The sequence below is a fragment of the Diadema antillarum genome, unplaced genomic scaffold (assembly GCF_040938485.1).
Source record: "Diadema antillarum isolate AM-2024a unplaced genomic scaffold, OU_Dant_1.0 seq00002463_RagTag, whole genome shotgun sequence".
Lineage (NCBI taxonomy): Eukaryota > Metazoa > Echinodermata > Echinoidea > Diadematoida > Diadematidae > Diadema > Diadema antillarum.
Genome location: NW_027273070.1, coordinates 10,001 through 17,500, shown reverse-complemented (window position 1 = coordinate 17,500; position 7,500 = coordinate 10,001). Strand labels below are relative to the sequence as shown.

Sequence of the window (7,500 nt, the reverse complement as noted above, 5' to 3'; positions counted from 1 at the left end):
TGACAAACGCTCCGTCAGACCGACTCCCTCATATATGTCGCGGCGTTGCAAGAACCCCTCTGCTCGAAATCTCTTCACATTGCACACAATAAGGGTCAAATGATTCAAAGAGCCTCGTTTTGCATTTGGCCTGGCCATAGACCTGCGTTCAAATTCTCTAACACCGGAAGTGCGCTCCCGGTTCCATTTCGGTGCTGTGAACTTCCACTTTCCACGAGAGTGAGCTACTCGATCTCCCGGCCCGCCGGCATGCAAAACCAAATATCGTTCACCGAAACGGCCTCCCCTATAATAGGCACGGCATTGCAATAACCCCTCCCCTCGTAATGCTGTTTAAACACGTGTTCCTATGGCAAAAAAAATCAAAGAGGGCCGTTTCGGATTCGGACTAGGACCACTGGGACTCGAAAGCACCAGCCCAAGAGAAGGCCACTTGCGTCCCGAGACCGGCCGCACGGCCGCAAACATGCTGCATCAAACCAGGAAGACACGCCCTCCATTTTGCGATAGTCACCTGGCAGGCGGCAGACGACAGCCGCCCCCGCCGGAACTCCGGGGGAGCAGAGGGGCGAGCACCGCCGTCACTTCGGCAGCTGCACGCCGTCGCCCCAAAGTGAGTTTCTGTCCACGCCGGACCGGACGGCAGCCTGCTTCAACCATTTCCAACCCTTCCTCGTGTGCCAACGGCCAAAGCTGGACCTTTTCTTCTTCTTCTTCTTCTTCTTTTTTCTTTTGGTGGGGGTTGTTTTGCTTTCGTTTTTCTCCCCGTCGTCCACTTTGACATATTTTTTTTTCTTTTCTTTCAGCAGGAGGAAAGCTGGTCGAGTCCTGACCTGACCAACTGATTGCTAGGGGACACGCCCGACGCATCTCCGGTCACACACGGACATGCCAAGCGTCGACGCCTTCCCTTCGTCTCCTCGTGGGCTGTTTTCAGGACGTGGGCTTTCCAGCGGAACGGTTGCTGCCTCGCCTGCCGGAACTCCGGGGGAGCTTCCTGTACAACACCGCTGTCTTTTTCGGCAGCCCCGAACTTTAATACATGTTTCTTTTCTGGCCACTCCGGTGCCGGGATGGTGCCCGATTCGACTTTAATTTATTCCCACAAGACTGCAAGGCAACAGCCAGAGACACACATACAACGCACACACACACACACACACACACACACACAGAGCAAAGAAGAGCAACAAAAAGAACAAAGACAGAACACAGACTGCAGAGTTTCATCTCCTCGTGGTCCGATTCATCGCAAGCAATCGAGAGGAACGCTATGAGCCACAACTCCGGGTAGGGAGCTGAGGGACAACAGATGGGAGCTCGCCTCTTCGTGCACTCTCTTCCACCCCGTCGGCTTTTCAGCGGGACGTTGACCGTCTGTCCCGCCGGAACTCCGGGGGAGCTAACGGTGCAAGCACCCAAGCACCGTTGTCCTTTCGGGGACACTACACTTTCTCTTCTGGCCACTCCGGTGCCGTAATGGTGCCCGATTCGACTTCAACGTTCCCACACGAACACAGACAGACATCCACACACACAACGCACGCACGCACATGCACACACACACACACACACACACACACAGCAAAGAACAGCAACAACAAGAACAAAAAAAAAAAAAAAAAAACCAGAACACAGACAACGAAAGTTTCATATCCTCGTGGTCCGATTCGTCAGCTTCTCTTCTGGCCACTCCGGCGCCGTACTGGTGCCCGATTCGACTTCAACGTTAGTACACGACCACAGACAGACATCCACACACAAAACGCACACACACACGCACACCCACACACACTCACACACAGAGCAAAGAAGAGCAACAACAAGAACAAAAACAGAACACAGACAGTGGAATAGCGAATTGTTCATGGGAAACCAGCTCTGAGGAGGTCTTTAGAAAACTTGATTGACCTCAGTTACACCAGATTTTTTTCACAGGTCCTCCTGCGGAATGTGTATATAAACTGTCTCATGTTTATACTTTATGAGAAATTCTCATTTGTCGACGAAGTGTCGTCAAGAGTAACTCCTTTCAAGACTCCGAAAGTGTCGTACAGCCTTTTATCAAAAATCCTTTGTTTATGCAGGCTCAGAAAACTGGAATAAGCTCCCCGAACCTGCCCACTTTATAGATAGCATAGCATCATTTAAATACTACCTTAAACACACATAAAGGGGTTGCTTATTCCCTGTCCCTGATCAATTGACGAGCACCCACTGTTGGAGTATCTCATCACCTCTCCTCTCCCATCTCTTCTCTAAAGTACATGCGCTTGGGCCACAATATTGAAAGGAAGCAAACATTTTATCCCTGTAAGGAGCAGATGTTGCACGATTGAATGAACGGATTCTAAAATATGTCGAGGGCAATTAAAAGCATTGCACTGACAACTAAGGGGACCCCTGTTCATAAGACACCCTCATTTCCACAGCAGGATGAGTGGCAGCTGCATACGTGATATTGAATCATTTCCTCTCTTCTTTCTAGATGTTATTTTTGTTTTATCGTATTTCCAGATTCTTGTACATGTGCGTTCACTTCATTTTTATATTTCACTGTATCACGTGACCCGTTGTTAATCTGCCGCGATTATTTATTTTTAAACAAATTGTTCTCTTATTGTTGGTGTTGTTACTGTTGTTGTTCATGTTCCATGGATTTTGTAACGAAAACAGAGCCCTGAGGAAGACCGGCAGCTATTTAAATACTTGATGTGTGTGTGACCACTTTATATCGTTTGGAAATGTATTTGTTTATTTTATGCCGTTTATATATTTCATGCTGATCAGGCTACTCTGGATAAAGTATATATATATATATATATATATATATATATATAACATACTTTATTTCCATTGCAAATTAAAGCATGTGATGAATATTCCTAGGATACTACCTGCCCACAGGCAGGTAAGTACAAGGAAAGAAATACAGTGGACCCGGTCCATCACACCACAATTGACAGTTACACAAATATATACATGTATACAAGTACATTTACACACAAACATGATACATGAACAGCTGTTTCAGGACGAAAAGAAAAAAAAACACTAAAATGAACTTATATCAGCATACATTTAACCTAAGAAACACACACACACACACACACACACACACAAAATAACTCTAATCATTCGTTCAATTATACGAATCTACCGAAATTCACTACCAATGAATTGCATTAAATCCACCCAACATAATCATAACTATTTCACATCCAATATTGTAGAAAACACGGGAAAATATACATAATGATAAAAACATAATGCAAAAATATAGATCCTATAAATATACATAATTAACAATACAAAGGGGGGAAATCAAAATGGACATAACCGGCCTGCAAATAATTATTGTATATAAACATATGATATACATATAATATTCCTCTCACCTCTGTGGTATAATTCATAGTGATGACGATGATGATAACGATGGTAATGATGATGGTGGTTATGATGATGATGACAATATTGCAATAAAAGAAAGAAAGAAAGAAAGAAATAGATAGATAGATAGATAGATAAATAAATAAATAAATAAATAAATAAATAAAGAGGAGCAACAACAAGAAGAAAAACAGAACACAGACAGTGGAGTCTTATCTCCTCGTGGTAAGATTCGTCGCTAGCAATCCAGCGGAACTCTGGGAGCCTCGCCCGCCAGAACTCCGGGGAGGGAGCTGAAAGATAACAGATGGGAGCTCGCCTCGTCATGCCCTCTGTTCCACCCCGTTGGCTTTTCAGCAGGACGATTATTGCCTGTCCCGCCGAAAAGCTAATGATGCAAGCGCCGTTGCCCTTTCGGGAACATTACATTTGAGAGCAAAGTGTCTCTTCTGGCCATCAATATTCCCACACCGACCACAGACAGAGAAAAAAAATCGAAAGCAACAAGAAGAACAAAAAGAATAGATATAGATGATATAGATAGATAGATATATGTCGATGTGTGTAGATAGATATATATATGTCGATGTGTGTAGATAGATATATATATGTCGATGTGTGTAGATAGATATATATATGTCGATGTGTGTAGATAGATATATATATGTCGATGTGTGTAGATAGATATATATATGTCGATGTGTGTAGATAGATATATATATGTCGATGTGTGTAGATAGATATATATATGTCGATGTGTGTAGATAGATATATATATGTCGATGTGTGTAGATAGATATATATATGTCGATGTGTGTACAAGTATAAATTGCTGCTCACCAGCAGCACACAGAGGAGGCGCTTGCAGCGTGTTGTAGGGTTACAAGTATAATGCTCCTTTTTCTCTTCCTTCCTCCTTCTCCCCGGGAATTCGCCCGTCCTGTTTCTCAACTTTGAGAGAAAAGCGGACAAATCCCGCGGATCGGAAGGATTAGTTTCAGCAGATCGCAGCGAAACGGCTGCTCTACTGGGCACGACACCTCGATCCATACCCAAGTCGTCTGCAAGTGATTTTGCGCCCCGTTCCACGGCGGAATGCTATCCGCGAGCGAGGGCAAGGAGCTTCGTATCCTCCAAGCCCGGAGTGCGCGGGTTTCGGCCCCGTCCGCTAGCTGGCGCTAGTGCAGGCCTCCTCCCGCGGATGGTAGCTTCGCGCCACTGGCCGCTCGACCAAGCGCGTGTACCAACGGTCCGAATCTGCGGTTCCTCTCGTACTGAGCAGAATTGCCGTAGCGACAACCTTTCATCAGTAGGGTAAAACTAACCTGTCTCACGACGGTCTAAACCCAGCTCACGTTCCCTATTGGTGGGTGAACAATCGGCCGACGCGGGGCCGGCCGCTTAGCACCAGAAATCGGACGCTCCACGTGGAACGCCCGTCTCCCGACTCACCGAATAAGTAAAGAAACGATGAGAGTAGTGGTATTTCACTGGCGATGCAAGCACCTCCCACCTATCCTACACCCCTCATGTCTCTTCACAAGGTCAGACTAGAGTCAAGCTCAACAGGGTCTTCTTTCCCCGCTGATTCTGCCAAGCCCGTTCCCTTGGCTGTGGTTTCGCTAGATAGTAGATAGGGACAGTGGGAATCTCGTTAATCCATTCATGCGCGTCAGGGCAGGCAGGCTCGCCCAGCCACGCTGCGGCTCCAGCCTGGCTTCCGGACCCGGCCCGACCGACCCAGCCCTCAGAGCCAATCCTTCTCCCGAAGTTACGGATCCGGCTTGCCGACTTCCCTTACCTACATTGTTCTATCGGCCAGAGGCTGTTCACCTTGGAGACCGGCTGCGGTCATGGGTACGACCCGAGGTGAGAGTCCCAACACTTCCCCCGGATTTTCAAGGACCAGCCGGAGCGCACCGGACGCCGCCGTAGACGCGGCGCTCTACGGAGCCGCAGACCCTCTCTCCGGGCGAACCGATTCCAGGGATCCCGCTCCTTAACAAGAAAAGACAACTCTTCCCGGGGCCCCGGCCAGCGTCTCCGGGCTCGTTTGCTTCACAGCGTTCGGCCGCCGCGAGGACGGCGGGCTCCACCTTCGGGTTCGGGAATATTGACCCGATTCCCTTTCGCCCAAGGGGCGAGACCCGAGTCCGCGAGGGCTTCGGGCCGACGCCTCCGCTCGGAGCGGAACTACCCTAGGGCTTAGGATCGACTGACCCATGTGCAACGGCTGTTCACATGGAACCCTTCTCCACACTCGGCCCTCAAGGATCTCGCTTGAGTATTTGCTACTACCACCAAGATCTGCGCCAGCGGCGGCTCCACGCGGGCTCGCGCCCGTCGCTTCCGCGCACACCGCTGCGTCCTTCCTACTCGCCGAGGCTTACCTCCCGGGCGGGGGAAGTGCGGCTCCTCTGCCTCGGCGGCCGGGTATGGGCCAAAACACACGCTCAGCGCCATCCATTTTCAGGGCTGGTTGATTCGGCAGGTGAGTTGTTACACACTCCTTAGCGGATTCCGACTTCCATGGCCACCGTCCTGCTGTCTATATCGACCAACACCTTTTCTGGGATCCGATGAGCGTACGAGTCGGACGCCGTAACCCGCCGTTCGGTTCATCCCGCAGCGCCAGTCCTGCTTACCAAGAGTGGCCCACTGAGCACTCGCATTCGATCGCCCGGCTCCAAGCCAGCGAGTCGGGCCTCTTACCAATTTAAAGTTTGAGAATAGGTTGAGGTCGTTTCGTCCCCAAGGCCTCTAATCATTCGCTTTACCAGATAAAACTGCATTGAGCGCCAGCTATCCTGAGGGAAACTTCGGAAGGAACCAGCTACTAGATGGTTCGATTAGTCTTTCGCCCCTATACCCAAGTCGGACGATCGATTTGCACGTCAGAATCGCTGCGGACCTCCACCAGAGTTTCCTCTGGCTTCATCCTGCTCGGGCATAGTTCACCATCTTTCGGGTCCTAGCGTGCCCGCTCTGCCTCCGCCACACCGAGCAGAGCGGATATGGCGGGGCGGTGGTGCGCCCGCGCCGGGAGGCGCGGGATCCCACCTCGGTCGGCCGAACCGACCTTCACCTTCATTGCGCCGTGGGGTTTCGAGAGGCCCCCTGACTCGCGGGCCCGTTAGACTCCTTGGTCCGTGTTTCAAGACGGGTCGAGCAGGCGCCCAGCTTCGCTCGGCGACCCGAGGCGCCACGTGCCACCCCTCCGAACCCGCCGCCTGCCGTCCCTCGCCGACCACTGAGAGCAGTGGCCGCCGGGGAGGCCTGCGGGGGACGGGGAGCGCAGCCCTCCGGAGAAGGCGGGCGCGGCTCGCGTCCCTTCCTCGGCAGCTCGGTCGTCGTTCTCGCCGGCGCTATTAGTTCCCCGCCGGGGACCCCGAGGGGACCCGGATGGCGGGGCTACCTGCGCCGGCGCCTTCGGGCGACCTTAGGAGCTGCCGGTCCCGAGCGCCGCGCCCGGGAGAAGTGCACGCACCGACCGCCGCCGCCCGAAACGACCCGGTCCTTGGCGGATCCGGAAAGACGCCTCGGGACGGCGACCGGCGCGCTGAATCTCCACGGGCCCGTGCCGCGGGTCCTGCCCGTTTGCTTCTTGGCGGTTTCACGTCCTCTTGAACTCTCTCTTCAGAGTTCTTTTCAACTTTCCCTCACGGTACTTGTCTGCTATCGGTCTCGTGCCAGTATTTAGCCTTGGATGGAGTTCACCACCCCTCTTTGGGCAGCATTCCAAAACTACCCGACTCTTGGCGGCTCCAGGCTCGCTGGTCTCCGCGCCCGAACGGGCCTGACACCCGCTACGGGTAAGGTGCCCCGATCAGGAGGACCTCGGCGCAGGAGACTCGCTCGCCCGAAGCCGCCTCACGCCACAACTCCCCGCGCCGGAAGGCGGGGGGATTCGGCGATGGGCTCTTCCCACTTCACTCGCCGCTACTGGGGGAATCCTGGTTAGTTTCTTTTCCTCCGCTTAGTGATATGCTTAAATTCAGCGGGTGGTCTCGCCCGATCTGAGGTCGAGATTGGTTGCTGGAGGGCGCGCCCCACAGCCACGTCATATAAATAGCCCCCTTCTGCCGGTGCCTCGCCAGTCCCACCAAA

General features: G+C 51.8%; 1 pseudogene; it reads right to left on the bottom strand.

The window, feature by feature from the left end:
- Positions 1–4,361: 4,361 nt before the first annotated feature.
- LOC139714843 (large subunit ribosomal RNA) lies at positions 4,362–7,418 on the bottom strand (annotated as a pseudogene).
- Positions 7,419–7,500: the final 82 nt, after the last annotated feature.